Raw genomic sequence first — 18,108 nt, forward strand, 5'->3', positions numbered from 1 at the left:
GCAAACGAAGTGTAGCTAAAGAACGCTTTAGCTTAAAGTGTAAATAAAATATGGCACGAATTTGGCATCGTCTTCGTCATAAGCTCCATCACTTGCGAGTGGTAGACCTTCCATCCTTAAATTGAAATTTGTCCATCAGCGTCCTTTGTCGAGGTTCTTGAAACATGTATTTTGTTCCTTTTTTATCTTCAAATGGGTATACATCGTACATAATTAAAGCATTGCACTCAAGTTAAGATCAAAATATGGAACTTGTAGAACGATGAATATTTCACTGAAATTAAATTCGCGTGAACAGACTAACGGCTCATTACCTTAATCAACAACAAGATGGTTGATTATGAGGTTCTCTGTACATGTTAACTTGTTTTTTTTATTTAGAAATTCAGTCCTTCTTCGAAGATAAACAGTAAACACTGAGTAACGAAGATAAGGTCATTGTGAAGGTAAGTTTAATTTACTGAGTTTATTAATAAGGGAACATTCAGGCATGTATGTAGTTGATCACGTAAAATTAGTATATCACATAAAAGATAAAATTGAGTCACTGACCAAGAACTGAAGTTGTTACTTTCAATTCTTCCGTTCTATCTCCCTGTTTTGGGCCTGACCAATGCACACCTGACTTTCTCCGGGAATTGACAGAGCCGTACGTACTCTACATTGATTCACATTTATCGCTTACAACAGACAGTAGGGAATATTACCAATGAGATCTTGGCAGGGAAAGACCTAGGGATTGCAGTGTTTTGGAACTTTGTCGTAATATTTGCATTTTACAACAGACATTTCATTGTTGTGTTGGACTCAGCCATCCGGATGAGTGCTTTTGATTCTTTGGTATAAGATGATTGACTTATGATTGTCTGTGATCGGGTGATCTGACTGTCGACACCTTAATTCTCAAGGTATTGCATTATTGCAAAGGAATACTGGATCGCAAGGTGCACAATAAATGTAGCGTCTTTAAAATTCGTAGCGAGTAACTCACTTAATGACATGTACAAAATGAGTTTTGGGGCCAGAAGCACGAGTACAAGACAGACCATTTGAAGAACAACCTTCAACCTGAGGTACTGGATCGCAAGATGCACAATAAATGTAGCGTCTTTAAAATTCGTAGCGAGTAACTCAATAAATGACATGTACAAAATAAGTTTTGGGGCCAGAAGCACGAGTACAAGACAGACCATTTGAAGAACAACCTTCAACCTGAGGTACTGGATCGCAAGATGCACAATAAATGTAGCGTCTTTAAAATTCGTATCGAGTAACTCAATAAATGACATGTACAAAATGAGTTTTGGGGCCAGAAGCACGAGTACAAGACAGACCATTTGAAGAACAACCTTCAACCTGAGGTACTGGATCGCAAGATGCACAATAAATGTAGCGTCTTTAAAATTCGTAGCGAGTAACTCAATAAATGACATGTACAAAATGAGTTTTGGGGCCAGAAGCACGAGTACAAGATAGACCATTTGAAGAACAACCTTCAACCTAAGGTACTGGATCGCAAGATGCACAATAAATGTAGCGTCTTTAAAATTCGTAGCGAGTAACTCAATAAATGACATGTACAAAATGAGTTTTGGGGCCAGAAGCACGAGTACAAGACAGACCATTTGAAGAACAACCTTCAACCTGAGGTACTGGATCGCAAGATGCACAATAAATGTAGCGTCTTTAAAATTCGTAGCGAGTAACTCAATAAATGACATGTACAAAATGAGTTTTGGGGCCAGAAGCACGAGTACAAGACAGACCATTTGAAGAACAACCTTCAACCTGAGGTACTGGATCGCAAGATGCACAATAAATGTAGCGTCTTTAAGACTCGTAGCGAGTAACTCACTTAATGACATGTACAAAATGAGTTTTGGGGCCAGAAGCACGAGTACAAGACAGACCATTTGAAGAACAACCTTCAACCTGAGGTACTGGATCGCAAGATGCACAATAAATGTAGCGTCTTTAAAATTCGTAGCGAGTAACTCAATAAATGACATGTACAAAATGAGTTTTGGGGCCAGAAGCACGAGTACAAGACAGACCATTTGAAGAACAACCTTCAACCTGAGGTATTTGATCAAGAATCAAAAGCGAGCGGTTTTATTTGATTGAGTTGAAGTCATATCAGTTTTTTCCAACAACTGCTGGTCGAATCAGTTTCAAGCGTTGAGTGATAGATTGTGTCTATATCAGGAGAGAAGCTCAAAGCTGAGGGTAAGTGAAACGATTTTAACAAATACTTGTAAAATATTTATGTGGGAACATTAACGACTATCGCTTTTTGGGGCCATATCGCACATAAAGAAACGCACACCGTCAATAATCGTTGTCACAGCTTCCCAGTTCTTTGCATATAATATTTGTACAGCTGAACGAGATTCAAACGAATCTGAAAAAAAGAAAGAAAGAAAAAAAACATTTGTGAGGCAGCATAACATTTGTGTGGCAGCATGTATTTACACATATAACCAACGTGTTCTTATTAATAAATCGCATAATATTAACACTGGAGTCCAATCCTCTAACACCTAAAATTGTGACCATAAAACCAAAATGCATTTAAAAACTAGACGGAAGATTTTCATCAGTTTTGTCAGGAGGCTGGTCAGGGGGTTCCATGTTGTGTTTCATAATGGTCAGTGGCATGACCACATTGACACATGCTTTTGAAAAGGAGGCAAGAAAACTGTTAATTTCTTTGGAGGTCAAAAACTAGAGGTTTGTTTTTACACAAGTTACCTCAGTCTACATTATTAGGTAATGTAGATTTGTTGGTTTTCATGAAAATTGCCTTGAATGTTCCTCAGAAGTGCATAAGGCTTAAATGAAATTATTCAAAAAAGAAACAAAAAAGCTCTCCTCAATATTCTAGAGACTGAAGATTCTTATATCAAGCCTGATGAGATAATGGTTAAATTCAAACACTGCAAAATTGAAACAAATTGAACTTGCAGTTGTACAATATCTTTGATGCACTTAGATACTCGGGAATGTTTTTTCTTTTACAATGAATGTCTTTCATTTTCCAGTTCCTTTTCTTGTGCATCCTTTAATGTTTTTTTCATGTATTATTTTCATATTTACTGTCAACAAAATCTGCTCAAAATTTTCAATTTTTATTTCTCATAAGTTAGAGAAACTAGTTTAAACCACCTAAAAGACATTTATTTGATAACTTTTGGATTATGTTTAACTCATGTTCCTGGGTCTTGAATGCAGCGCAATGGGGGAAACTCTATCCAGCTATTCCATCATCTGTTTCATCGGCAGGGTTTGATATCACACTACTGATGGTTTTACTGAGGAACATCTGTGGGATAGCTCCTCCCAGCACTGGATGGGACAGACTTCCCCGGTCTACAGATTTGAGTAAGCAGGCCAACATCGCCAGGCTGAAATACTACCGTAATACTGTGTATGGCCATGCCAGCTAAGCCTCTGTGGACGATGTTGCATTCAACAACTACTGGCTGGACATTAGCAATGCCATAGTAGGAATGGCAGGAGCGGGTTATGGATCTGCTATCAGTAAGCTTAAGATTGAGTGTATGGACCCTGATACTGAAGAACACTACAGGAAGCTGCTGAAACAGTGGAAGGAAGATGAAGACAATGTTAAAGAAAAGCTCCAAGAAATTGAAGGTGCAAATAATTCGTACCTAAGAATGTAACCTTAACCAAGCAAAAGATGTCGGGGGGAATGACAAAATCAGCCTCGGGCATGTAGGTTTTTATTGGTGTAGTTATGTTTCAGTTACGACTTTTTAATGTTACCCACTGGTAATCTATAGTGGCCATAATCCACATTGGCCAAGAATACTCGAGCAAATCGTAATCTGATCAGAAGCAAAAATAGAACCAATCACGATACAATGGTAAACAGACAGGTTCTGAGGATTAAGAAAAAAAATCTCTAGAGGGATTTATCGCTTGGTTAAATCACAGATTCTCAAAAACAGGTTTAGATAAAGAGAAAAATTTTGTCTGGAGAAAGAAATGTTCTGATTCCCCATGAGGAATCGAACCTCAGACCATCGGATTCCGCACTCCACTGCTGGATACGATGATGGCTCGACAACAGGAAACAAAGGATCGAGGTAAGTTTAGGATGAAACTCCATCTCTCTCGCTTAATCTCTGATCAAAATATAAATTATGTTTTTGCATGAGATTTATCAATCTTTAGCATATCTTTGTTAGCTTTTAACGCTTGTTTGGACGTTATTTGTACCTGAGAAGACATTTAATCCTTTCAAAGAGGATTTAGACCCAATCTCTAAGGGAAGTTCTAACTTACGAAACCGTAAAAATGTTGTTACCCTCAGATAAAGTGACGAATGACTTTGACTGGATGAGAACTGAAGTTGGAAATCTGCGTGATAAGCTGGACACTTTAATGACAACGACAACATGAAGCACAAGATCAGGGTGAATTCTTAATACCATTTATTACGTCACTTTTACAATTAAAATTAACCTTTTAAAATTAAGGAGTATGGGAGGCGCTTTAAAATGTTCTAACCTATCAACTGTCAAAGCGCAGTGAGGTGCATATTGCTGTATGCGGTTTGATTATTTTAATGGTTGATGAAAATGTACAACCCCCCTCCCCCCCCCCCTAAAAAAAAGAAAAACAACAGCAAGAAACAGTAAAAACGAAAAAAGTAGTATTAATGGTACTAATACTCCCAAATAAATTTAAAGGAATGAATGAAGGATTTTTGGTTTCCATTGTTGGTTGTTTCATATACGCATGACATACGAATAAAAAACTTGTTTCAGCTATTTCTTTTAAAGTAAAGGGAAAAAGAAACCTGGACTTATTTCAGACAAATATGTGTTTTGAAATTTAGAAAAAATGACAACTGACATTGATCAGATGAGAAGTGAAATTGGAAACATACAAGACAAATTGTCAAGTTTAATGATGGCCCGACAAGAGGAAACACAGCATCAAGGTTAGTACCTACAGCAGCTATGAATTCAAGGGCGATTCATCTATTGAAATGCGGAGCTTCGGGAGAGTTAATATTAAGAGGGTGTTCACCGTAAGAATGTTGCAGTTTTTGAGTGAACAACGTGAAAACAGATTAAACCTATATAACCTCGTAGAACGAAACATAAAGGCCCGGTCATTTACACAAAGTTTGGCCGTTGTTTAACAAAACCACATCCTAAACTATCTTCAATTTAGCCGAACCTTTTGTCTGAAAAGTCATTTTTGTGAAAAGTGTCAAGAGAGCCTAAAGCTAACTGCGGAAGGACATTTATTTACTTAAGTCAACCCTCTTCTAGGGAATGCCTAAGGCTCATTGTGTAAAACCGTTGTTTGGGTTAGACCTCGTTTAAATAACCGACTGAAAGTTTGTAAACTAACGTGGCTCAAACTGCAAATAATGAATTAGCCAAATATACTGACACAATTTGGCATACAATCGCACGGAAATTACGGACAATACAGTAAAGAGGTACTGTTTGTTTTCAATACACAGTTTAGACAAAAACTTGAAAGAAAAGTCTAAAGATGGGCAATGAATAATGCTTAATTTTCATTGAAAGTAGACTTGTGTCTTTTGCGTGCAAAAAGGTGCTCTTCAGAAGGATTTGCAACAAGACCTCTCATCGCCCTTCGTGTAACCGGCGAGGCTGTCGTGTTTGGGTTTTGCCTTACAGCTCTTTTCCGGGCACAGCCGCCTATAAGACCATCGTCACCCGATTATGGAAATAGTTATCTAAACCTCTGCCAAAATCATTTGACATGTTGCACAGCAGAGCTGGGAATGAGTGTCGCTCATTAGCAATGACATTAAGTTATTTTTGAAAAGTTTACTGTTTTTCATACGCGATCTATTTTGAATGGAGTGGCTATCAGTTGAGGCTTCTATTCCGCTAATAATATTGAAATGTTCATCCTTAGGGGACGTCAAAAGTTACCTTGATCAAATCAAAATTGATTTTGGAAACATGAGGCACAGGTTGGACGATTTGGTAGCACAACAAAGAGAAACAAAGCAGCAAGGTGCGTACTGCGCTAACTAACTAACAATTGGAGTACGGGCTTCTGTTGGATTTTGAGGGCAAAGCTTAGTCAACTATCACGCATGAAACTGAGAGCGAAAAATCCAATAGTTTAATTTAATCTAAAAGTCATTCAAGACTTGGAGGAAAGGTAGGCTCGTGTTTTTATTGAATATTAATACAAATGGGCCATCCCCTGTGCTGTTTACATTCCTTTCTATCTGTCACGGAATAAATAGTGAGTAACTAAGCCAATCAGATTGTAGCGTGTGCGATCGAACGTATATTTACACTAAACCCTAATAATATCAGCGCTTGAGGAGAATAATAATAAAATAAGTTTGAAATATTGGGGTAGGAATCATTTACAGCAATTGTTATTTCATCACAAATTGAATCAGATGCCTCCATGGGAAAGAATAACCCTTCATATTTTGCCTCACATCCAACGTGTGGCTTCGTAGCTCAGTTGTTAGCAGCACGGTATCTCATGAGGAGCTTTGGCCCCGAAAAGAATTCGCAGCCTGCATTCTATAGAGGCGCTAGCATTTCTGTCATCAATGTAGAGAATTACTTTAACGCTTGCAGTCGGTAGGTGTCTATGCGGTTAGTTAAACCTTTTGATTTTAACTTAAAGGCTCATCTGATAATTAATACTTCATCTAAGCGCGAATTTCAATTACAAAAACACAACAAATCTTAGACCGGAATCACCTGGCGCGATCCTATCATGGAGGCCAAAGTCTTCCATCGATCGGCTGAGCTTTCTAGAGTTACGGAATACAATCTCGACCATATGTGCTAACGAAAAGTTAATGTGGAATCAAGCCCAATGCTTTTGCAAAGAACGAAGTCTTTCGTCGATTCCCCGATGACTGCAACACGTTCTGTCCCCCCAGCAGTTCTCAGCCGCGCCAACAAAAGCTGTTCGTTCAGTACCACGTCACCAAACATGTTGTACGCTCATTTGGTCTCTGTGCCGGACTAATTAGTCAGCGAGAATTTCCTGCAGATGCATTCGTGAGGATGTAATGTTGGAAACTGTACGATACGTCAATTATTTTTAATTTGATTGACATTTATAAGTGATTTCGTTTAACAAACAGCATGTATGCGGCACGTATTTTATCGCCCCTTATATGGCATTGTTCCACTTGCTTACAGCGGACGTTCAGTGCGTGTTTTTTCGAATAAGTCGAGAGTTGTGAGTGGGAGTTAACCAAAGCGTTGAAATAGAATCGTTAAATCAAGTGAATAATCCGTGACTTAATTAGGAAGCGTGGTACAGCCTTTTCACGTTTTCGACAATAATCCTGTTAAATCAAATCGCTCTCGACCGTACACTTTAGGCGGGAAATACCTCTGGTCGAATAATCATGGGGAATTGCAGAGATGTCGGTCAAGAATAGCCGAGCTTGACAATGCGAAGGTTTTGGAACGGCATTTTTAGCTTTTCCGAAGACAAACCTCTTGCCAAAATTGACTATAACAGGGTAGAAGCTAGGCTTCACGTTTATCTAAAACAACGTTAAATAGTTGCATTGTGCCGAAGCATGTAGACGGAGCAGGGAGACCATCAGTTGAAAGCGATGTTCTTTGGATTATCTAATCATCACAGTTTCCGGTCCTTAAAAGTTCAAAACCATTACCTGTGTAAAGAAGGGTTTGTCTGAGTTAGCCTTGACGATAGAAAGTATAGTCTATTGCTTAATTGTGACGTGTTTATCGGTATGTTTTATACCATCAAACAATCAGCATTAACATGAAAGAAAAATATGGTGTTATATAAAACATTTCGAGAGACAAAACTCAAACTAAACGTATAAATAATTACTTATAAACACAATCTGTAGACTGTAGAATATGATCGAAGAAACCCTAGCAATATAAGCAAATTTAATTCATCCTATGACAATTCAACTTTATTTTCTACCCGGCACTTTAACAGGAATAAAATGTCTTCCTCGTGAGCGGTACAGCGGAACAGCTGTAGAAACTAAGGCAAATGACTGACATAAATCTCTAATATTCTAAGGAAGCACGATGCTGTCAGGCTCCACGTGGCCTCTATGCTGCTGTTTGAAGGTTGTCTTGTTTTCTAGTTCTTCTAATTTCTAGCTATGGGCTTGACTGCAGTCATTGAATAGATATATGTTTTCCTTGTACGCCAGTCTTGATTCAGTCATCCTCGGTACACTGTAGTGGAAATTTGTCTAAGAAAGTTATGACAAGCATATCAGATAACAACACAGGAAATAAAATATAATTTTTGCAAGCCTACTTGTATGCGATTTTAGGGGGTACTTTTCAAATAAGCATGATGATTTTTGTTTTATTTTGGAAGTATTCATGAAACAATTGCCCATGGCTAACCAGGTAGGGTAAGAGAGGGGATTAGAGACTTCGCCCAACGAAGGCTTCTTCATAAACGACAATTTGCAAATCAATCGATTAATGGACCGAGTGACTGACATGAACACATCGCATGACAACTTGATTAACGATAATGTGTTTTGAGGAGTCTGAATTATGGAAACTTTCGAACTTTACTTCTAAGCGGCTCATACAGATATACTCTGAAGTTCACTGAAACTATTTGTTCCGGTAAAATCACTTAAGGATAGAACGTAGCTAATTTCAATCTCAAATAGCAGTTTACTACACAAAGACTGACAAATTTGTGTAATTTTTTCAGCAAGATATTGAACAACAGGATATTGAAAGCCATGATGCTCACGCTTTCATTACAGCGCTGGCCATACTGAATCTACTAGAAAAAATGCAACATCACATGCACATTTATAGACTAGTCGATTTAGAGGCGACAAATTATGAAAAAAAACAAGGTTTGAATATCTTAGAGGAATTAAGTTTGTTAGAGTATGGGTAGAACTCCAATGTTGTGACCTTACTCGGGTGGAATCACGACACATAATTCACCCCTGTTTCCGCAATTTTAGTTGAGTGAGACGTATCACGGGAAAGGTTTGACGGAAACTTTTCTGAAAACGGTTTGAGCTTATCTCCGCAAAATGAAAGCAGACAATGGAATTTTAGAAAAGTCGCAATTTGACACCAGAGTGTTACTATACAAATATTGTCGTTCCCATTCCTTTGCGCGCATTACAAGCACGCACACTCATTTTGCCGCTGTTTCCCTAGGAACGATTACACGATAGTCATGTGCAGCTTCTCGGCAGTTTTCTGAACAGAGTTCCGGTGGAAGAAATAACGCGATTGATCGTGGATGTTTGTGCTCCTTCATATCACGACTAAACCTTTTTTTGTTTTTTTTTCACGCTACATTACTGTAGTAGACAAGGAAAACCACTCTATACTCGATAGCTTCTTTTTATTTCTAGCAGCGTTACCAGCTTCGATTATGTTCTTTTGTAACAAATCATGGCTACTATAGTAAAAGTTATGAAATTATTATGGTGAGCCGAACGGTCAGGAAATAGGGCTAAGGAAAATTTTTTTCGACGGAAAATATTTTTAAAATACTGAAGCAGTATGAAAATAAAAAGAGTTTCTACGCAACCTTTTTTATGTCTCGGTGGGGGTACTTGTGCGTCCAAGGATTAAACGATTTTACAAATCAGTGTATTTTTTTCTACATCTATAAACTTACTTTATTCAGGCTAATACTGAAACGCAGATGGTCACGTTCCCCACCTGATCACGAGTAACCGAAAAAAAAGTGCATACAACAAACTACCAATAGAGGAAAATAAAATGTATAATAATAAGAAGATCAGCCTAAGAATAATTTACGTATTATGATTAGACCAACTGAATAACGTCCGGATATGTTTGTTAAGTTTGTACCAGTACACCAAGTAAAAGGGTTAAGAAAAACGTATCACTTAGAACGGAACACAGAACAAAATCCAGAACAACTGCTGTTGACTTAAATTTCAGAAAATGGTTTTAACCATGAATCACTTTTATTCGAAGAGATTATCTGACTGCAATTCGGCAATGTGTCTTGTATAAAAGGACGACAAAGTTCTTCAAGCACTATTTGGTATAACATACATACACACGTACAAAAATGTAAATGTTTTTTATGGTAACGAGCGTGGGACAAAGAGAAAATTCTGAAAAAAATTCCCATGAGGAATCGAACCTTAGACCTTTGGATTCCGGACTCCGTGCTCCACCACTGAGCCACAGAGACTTTATTATGAAGTCTAAACTTCGTAATAGACCTCGCTTACTGTAGAGTCTCTGTGGCTCAGTGGACACGAGTGCAGCTTTCCGAACTGCCTAGACGTAAAGAAAGGCAGCAAACTGCCATATGCTTCTTAGAGTGATTACGGATATTCAAGTGTCTACTGACTGGTTGGGATGCGTCTTTGTCGTTTTTTTCTACGTCGCGAATTCGAAGGTGTTCTCGGAATCGGTCACCCAGTCGTCTTCCTGTTCCACGAATGTATAACTTTTTGCAATAAGTGCAAGTTATGCAATAAATGTCATTGGCAGAGGTGCACGTAAAGTGATCAGTGATCAGTGATCTTCGTGGATCTCTTGAGTTCCGACTTTTTCTCTACGTTACTTTTGCGTCGTGCGCAAGCGCATTCAAAACTTTCAGGTTGGTCACTGGTTTGAAATGAACTTCTGACTAAAAATTTACCTAGGTTTTTCTCACGTTGGAAAAAAAGTAAGTGGAAGTTGCGAAAAGATAGTACCAGTATCTAATCTTTTTGGAGTAATTTAAATTTCTAAGAAAAGTAGATTTATCTGCGTGGCTGTGAGGGTGAAATGTGAGATAGAATGGAATGCAATAGCTGTTTGCATTAATTCGTTTCATTGTCCACCAACAAACGTAATGTTTTCAAAAGCATCCTTAAGCAGCTGTAAGCCCACAAAAAAATGTATTTAAAATTAATTCACGTCAAAAGAAGTACTGTCATTCTCAGGGAAACTAAATGACTAATTATATGCAGGAGCCCATGAGAAAGTCAGTCGAGCGTAACTTTTAGCTTTCAGTCCACTTTTCAGCCCACTTTCTTTTCAAGTCAACCATGTTCCTTGGTGGCATTTTACTGCAACTTAGTCTGTTTCGTCCAATTAAATTAGTGAAGTATGCTACATGGTGATTCGAGCACTAAAATGTTTAAGCATATTTTGGCAATACCGTCTACCTTCGGCAATTTTTTGTTAACTTGACTCATGAACCCATAATCACATCACGAAATGAACTTTAAAAATAGCCCACTGCGCTAGTTTTCAATACTTTACTAGATGAGATGAAAACTGTGTACGTACCTTCTCAGTTTGAGAACTAGTTGTTGTGACGCATTCTTTCTTGGACAAGTGCGCGCTTCTTTTCTTTGCTCATGTCACCACTCATTAAACAATATAAAATAACTGAGATTGTACGAACGCCCTGATTGATCAAAAAAACCTATCATTTATTGCATCGTTAAACACGTAGACATTTGAAGTTTATTCTATGAAAGCTATGGATCACACTTTCTATCGGTTTACCGGCGTAATAACCCAAACTTTTCTCGTATTCTCCCAACAATCTGCGTGTGTTATTATGCCTTAAAGTGATAGAAAGTACGGTCTACTGCTTAATCGTGACGTGTTTATTTGTATGTTTTATATTATCAAACAATCATGATTGACATCAAGGAAAAATATGGTGTTGTATAAAACATTTTGAGAGACAGAACTCAAAATAAACCTATAAAAAATTATGTATAAACAATATCTGTAAACAGCAGAATATGATCGAAAAAACGCTAGAAATATAGGTAAATTTAAGTCATTTTAGGACAATTCAAATTTCTCTTCTAACCAGCACTTCAACAGATATAAAATGTCTTTCTTGTGAGCGTTACAGTGGAACAGCTATAGAAGTAAAGGAAATGACCGGCAAAATTCTCTAATATTCTAAGCATGCTGTTGTTGGGCTCCACGTGGCCTCTATACTGTTGTGACATAACAACTTGATTAACGACGATGTGTTTGGAGAGTCTGAATCATGGAAATTGATATTATTACTAATTATGGTGTCAATTGCGTTAAAATGATCTAAAACACTGATTATTTACATGACCTTTCAGATAAAATTCATAGCACATGCTCAAGTTTAGGGTGACAGAAATGTTGCGAAGTTAATTATTCAGTGTTGCTTTGGTTACTTAATTGATTGATTTGATAAATACAATGATGTAAATTTTTGGGCGCATAGTATTAACTGAGCGACCTATCTTGTTCAACAATTATATGTTTAGCAAGACACATATGACATCCACGAACTCTGTTCCGTGCCCACCAGGCATTAGGAAGAAAAAAGCACAGAGGCATAAAATTTTTAAATAAATCGGCTGAAAAAATAAAATATTGGACAAAAGCTGGTGTTTAAAGACAACATGGAAAATTTCGTTGCCACGTGACGTTGTTTAGAGACGTTCGAGTTTTACTTCTAATCGGCTCATACTGATGCACTCTGGAGTCCAGAAGTACATTGAAAGTATTTGTTCCGGTAAAATCACATTAAGATAGAACGTTAACGCTAATTTCAATCTCAAACAGTAGTTTACTGCACAAAGACAAGCTGATGTAATTTTTTTAGCAAAATATTGAACAAGATATTAAAAGCCATGATGCCCACGCTTTCATTGCAGCGCTGGCCATATTGAATTTACCAGAAAAAAATCCAGCATCAAATGCACATTTAAAGACTAGTCGCTTTAGAGGCGACAAATTATGAAAAAAAAGAAAAAGGTGTGAATATCTTTGAGGAATCAAGTTTGCGAATTTGAATTAAGCATGTAATAAAACTCCAATGTTGTGATCTTACACGAGTGGAATCACGATACATAATTCACATCTCTTACCGCAACTTTGAGTGGGATATATCGAAGAGGAAGTTCTACAGAAACTTTTCTGAGAACGTTTGGAGCTTACCTCCGCAAAATGCAAGCAGACAATAGAAATTTTAAAAATGAAGCAGTTTCTATTAGGTGTTACTATTTCCCGGCATTCCATTGTGCGCGTCCTTAGAAACGATTACACACTGGTTATGTGCAGCTTGTCAACAGTTTAATGAACGGAGCTCCGATGGAATAAATCGCACGATTGGTCGTGGATGCTTGTGCTCCTTCATATCACGACTAAACCTACTTTTTTTAACGTTACACTACTGAAATAGACAAAGAAAATCACTGTATGCTCGATAGCTTCTTTTAATGGGGAAAGTTTGGTGGAGACATCAATTTCTAGAAAGTTTGGTAGAGATATCAATTTCTAGCGATGCTCCTAGCTTTGAATATGCTCTTTTGTGACAAATCATGGCAGGTATGGTAAAAGATATAAATTTATTATGGTGAGCCGGAACAAGGAACGATTAGTTATATCAAAACGCATTAAACCGAACATTGTTTACAAGCAATAATTTCCATTTTCATTCGACTAAACAGTCGAATAAAAAAGCCTTGATCCATAGGATGAACCATGTTTCTTTAGAAATCATTATTTTGGCGACTTTGAAACATTTAGGCAACATAATGCTTAAGTTTTAATTCAGTGCGATGAAGTTCAGCAGTCCGTCATTCTATCCATACAAAATATACTGCAATTGCTCTAGACGCCTTCAATTGAAAGAAATTCGTTTCTGCAATCGTACAGAACCCACTAGTTTGGTGGAGACTCATATTTAAACCTACCTGGAGGCTCTTTGAGGTATTCAGACTTTCATCCTCGCATGCTTAAAACTGAAACACTGCTTTAACAAAGATTTACCTTCTATGACATTGCTATGATCGTCGTTTTCCACCGCGGCAGCCCTTCCTCTGCGAGTGAACCGCCTCAAAGCTAGCTTAAAGACGTATGGCAAAAATGTGTAAGCAATACATATCGTTAGCGTTAGCGTTATCGTACACCAGATAGTGTAATTCATTTGATACTCCTGTTCCTTCATCTTTGTTAACAAAACTTAGATGAATTAATGTTAGAATCATTGACCCATGAAGACAATGCACCGTCTGATTAAGTTGACTTTGAGGATCACGAAAATAAAATGTGGAAGTCGAATTTTTCACCAAAAGCTGGACTATTTAGACGTTTGAAAAATGCCAGTGAATGATACACGGCAAAGAAAGTCGTCGACGCCTATATTGTCCAGAAACAGGTAAAAGAGATTAGCTACACTCTCATATCCTTGAGTTCCTCACTATCAAACGTCACAAAGACACACATCTTAATTGACGAAAATATATTTTCAAACTTCTGAAGCAAACAGAAATGAATATATTTTCCATCCAAACCCCTTTATTCCCCGACGGGACATCAGTTAGCTTGTGCATCCGAGGATTGAGAGATTTTCCAAACTTTTTTTTTTTTATACCTGATACCTTTTTCTGATTCGCACTAACGCTGAAAGACAGCCGGGAGGACACCTTCACCATGTGATCATGAATAACCGAATAGAGGAAAGCATACGCTGCAGTCCATTTTTATGCGATTTCTGAGGGAATTTACAGTACAAACTCATCGAACTATTCAACAGCAATTCTTAATATTTTTCTTATCACAAGAAAATAGTTATAACCAAACTTTTTTTTCGTTTCATTTCAGCCGAGGAAAGGTCCGTCTGAGAAGCGGGAACGATTTAAAAGTGGAAGTGAATCTATAGAGTGGGCATTAGTTATAAAGTTTTACCATAAATAATTTGCTATATCTATCTATTAAATTGCGTTGTTAGTTTTTCAAAAGAATTGTTCTTTAAATACCTATTCAAAGGGAAGGATAAATACTCTAATGGCTGATAGACGATATCATCAACGAATAAATAGCAAGAATGATTGAACAAGTCCAAATATATTAATTATATGTATAACTTCTGTACATATCAAGAAAGCCATGTAATCAATGGTCGTCGCGGCCAACATTATTTAACATTTACAGTCTCGTTCCCAGACCTTTCATAGCCAAGCGGTGGTAAGGATCCAACATTTCATAATACGGTAGGATCTGAGTACGAGATTAGAACAGTTATTGAACTATGGAGATTCCTCTAGTTTTTTCATATGATTTTCCTCGTAAATACTTTCATTTGCTTCCCACACTGCTGAATTCAATTTTAAAATTTAAATATCAATCAAGGGTCTGCTTACAGCTTTAAGACGGTCACACTTTAGTACCAAAAAGGGCTTTTTTCTTTAAAATTTTAACCCGTACCTAAGTCGTCACTTTTGCGGAATAAAAAAGGCGTACTTAACGGCTTTGTCTCTAGTGTACAACTTTAATAGGGATACAAGGAGGACTCACTTGAAAAATTATCAGAAATTCTCTTACGTTATTAAACCGTTAAACGGTCTCTTGCTCAATCAAGTAACCAGCCAACTATTTACTTTGTGCTTTAGAAAATGAAGGAGGTAAAGACCTCATAGTTCTGAAAATTTCAGGTGGAGAACGGCATACATCTAACTTTAATACTGAATTAATGCCATGATAATTTCGAAAGGGCCTTCACAACTTAAGATTATTAGACGTGAACAAGAATTGTGTAGAGAAAGATGTTTTTTCGTCTTGTCACGAGCGTAGGACAGAGAGAAAATTCCGAGTCCCCATGAGGGGACATAGGGTCATGTTTGTGAATCTATTTAAAAAGATAACGCTATCGACATTGCTAATCCTAACACTATGCAGGACGCGTGTCATTTGAACTTCGTAATAGACGACGTTCACCATAGAGTTTCTGTGGCTCAAAGGTAGAGCATCGGAGCGCAGAATCCGAAGGTCTGAGGTTCGATTCGTCATGGGGACTTAATTTTTCTTTGTCCCACGCTCGTGACAAGACGAATAAACATATTTCTCCATTTCTTTTCCGAGCTCAAAATTTACCATCTCTCTTCTATTTTCAAAAATTGCTTAGATTATCATACGAATCATTGCACTGCTCAATTCTATATTTAGGCTGCTTATTCTAATTAATTAGCATGGCATTTTTTCAATAGATAAGAATAATACTTATTTTCCATCCATGATTTTTTGTGAGAATTAACAATCTAAGGGTTTCTTTTTTGTATATCTTTTGGAGGCAACTCGTCAAGTGTTATATTATTTGAAAATTTACGTCACCATACTATATACCTTACATAAATTAAATCGAAAACAGCAACAAGTTCTAAGAAACAAACTGTTGAAATTGTGTAGAAGTGTAAAATTATACCTATGTCGATATTTCGGCGATTGCTACGTCAACAGGCGAGCTTTGTTTGAATAGAGCTGTAATAAATAGAAACCAGACAAATTCGACTTAGTATCTTAGTCAAAGATATATCGCAATCTAGGGAAGGTACGAGGCATAACTTTTTTATTTGGGGGCAAATAAATTTATTTATGGATCAATGAAAATAAACAAGGTTATCTGAATAAAAGGTGGCCAAACAGTTACTAAATTTTCGGTTCATTTTCATCTACTCCCTGATATATCTCATTGAAATATATCACTCCTACCCATTCCTTCTCATTCCTTGTATTGTCAAAACAGCATAATGTAGATAAAACACATTCTTATTGAATCCTATATATATCTTAATTTAATTTGACATTAGTCGCCATCTGTCTGGAAACTGCCTTCGAATGATTGATTATAGCAGGGACAAAAGAAGGGGTTTTTCCCTTGTGAGAATGAAACAGTTTACTTCCTACGGTCCATTGGGTTAATCTTTCATTGTACTCCTCATTTTCTTCGATATATCTCAGTTTATGACGAAAACAGCTTAGTTCCAAGTATTTCGCTAGTGTATGTCTATACCTGACATTGCATTGACTCTCTGTAAATGAGATCTGTATATTTTTCATCATTATAGTAATTTGCCCCCAAGCTTAATTAACTGCATCCACTGTGAAAGAAATAACTATCACGTGCAGGCGCTTCAAAGGCCATTTTAAGAGCAAAAATCTGAAAAAGTCGCTGATCCAGCACGGCCGCTACACAAAAGAAATTCCAAAATATCTCTTGCGTTCATAGGGTTTGGACACGCAAACATGTTATGCTTCAAAGTTCGAAAATACTTCAGTTCTTATCCAGCGCCAATGGTACTTTTCTTCAGACGTTTAACAAATTAATTAGAAACTAGAATAGCCAATATCTAGATAAAGCCTCATGGATCTGAAAAAGCGACCAAAGGTATTCATAGTTCTAAAAGTAATAAAGCAACTACATAAGACTGTTAATTAGTTTTGTGGTTTAGTTATTGGTGGTAGTCAAATGCTGAGTAATTGCTCTTTGAAATTATTTTCGGAACAATTGGGCCCCCTGGACAAGACTCATTCAAGCGTCTCCGCCTCTGGTAATCATTAAAGTGTTGACAAAAACATTCTGCTATGCATTCACGGTAAAATCTGCCTTTTTAAGTTTTTACTGTTATTGACGTGTATCTGTCAAGAATATAGAAAGTTTTCTTGATGATTCTTATATCTAAAATCAGAGACAAAAAACCCACTTGAACACATGTTAACGGCTATAATTTTTCCGCGTTTCCACCATCATCTGCAAAACAATGAAAGCGAGACAACTGAAGATAGCTTAAAAGCGGTGACACGAAACAATTTGTGAACAAAGGCGGAGTTCGAAGGCGACACAAACCACTGGGACAAAATGGCGGATACGACCGAGAAGATAAGGATCGGACCTGGGTACAAACAGAGTCCGCTTGCAGTTATGCGTGCGGCTCACTGACGAAGCTAACAGACAAATGGCTTATAAAGGGGTTGCTTAGGAAGCGGGAAAAATAGAAGGTTATCAAAGGAGTGAATGAAACGCCCTGACATGCATGCTCTCCATTTTTCTCCCGTTTATCTTTTAGTTAGGTCTTTCTTGGCAATGATTATTCACCCAAGAAATTCCAAGTAACCGGCACAAAAAGTACTACTTTTGGTTACACAAATGGTCAAGTGACTAAAAGCGGCTCTATGACCCAAAGATGCGGACAAGCCATTTGTGAGAACTGCATGGTGCACATTTCAGACAGTGACCTAAAGCGAGAGCTGAGCCTAAGTACGAAATAGCACAGACGCTGGTCTTCTCTAATTTCAATTTACCCATCATGGTCTT

The 18,108-nt window shown here is 37.4% G+C and overlaps 1 long non-coding RNA gene across 4 annotated transcripts; it reads left to right on the forward strand.

The window, feature by feature from the left end:
* The first annotated feature begins 1,704 nt into the window (after positions 1-1,704).
* LOC149044261 (uncharacterized) lies at positions 1,705-16,447 on the forward strand. Of its 4 annotated transcripts, none has more exons than XR_016187599.1 (6): positions 1,705-2,226; positions 3,232-3,654; positions 4,337-4,439; positions 4,865-4,969; positions 5,929-6,030; positions 14,622-16,447. It is a non-coding gene; the product is annotated as an uncharacterized LOC149044261 (long non-coding RNA). The 4 variants fall into 4 exon arrangements; XR_016187601.1 differs by having other exon boundaries at positions 2,090-2,226; XR_016187600.1 differs by lacking the exon at positions 5,929-6,030.
* The last annotated feature ends 1,661 nt before the right edge of the window (positions 16,448-18,108 follow it).

Source organism: Pocillopora damicornis, chromosome 6 (assembly GCF_964200805.1).
Source record: "Pocillopora damicornis chromosome 6, jaPocDami1.2, whole genome shotgun sequence".
Taxonomy (NCBI): domain Eukaryota; kingdom Metazoa; phylum Cnidaria; class Anthozoa; order Scleractinia; family Pocilloporidae; genus Pocillopora; species Pocillopora damicornis.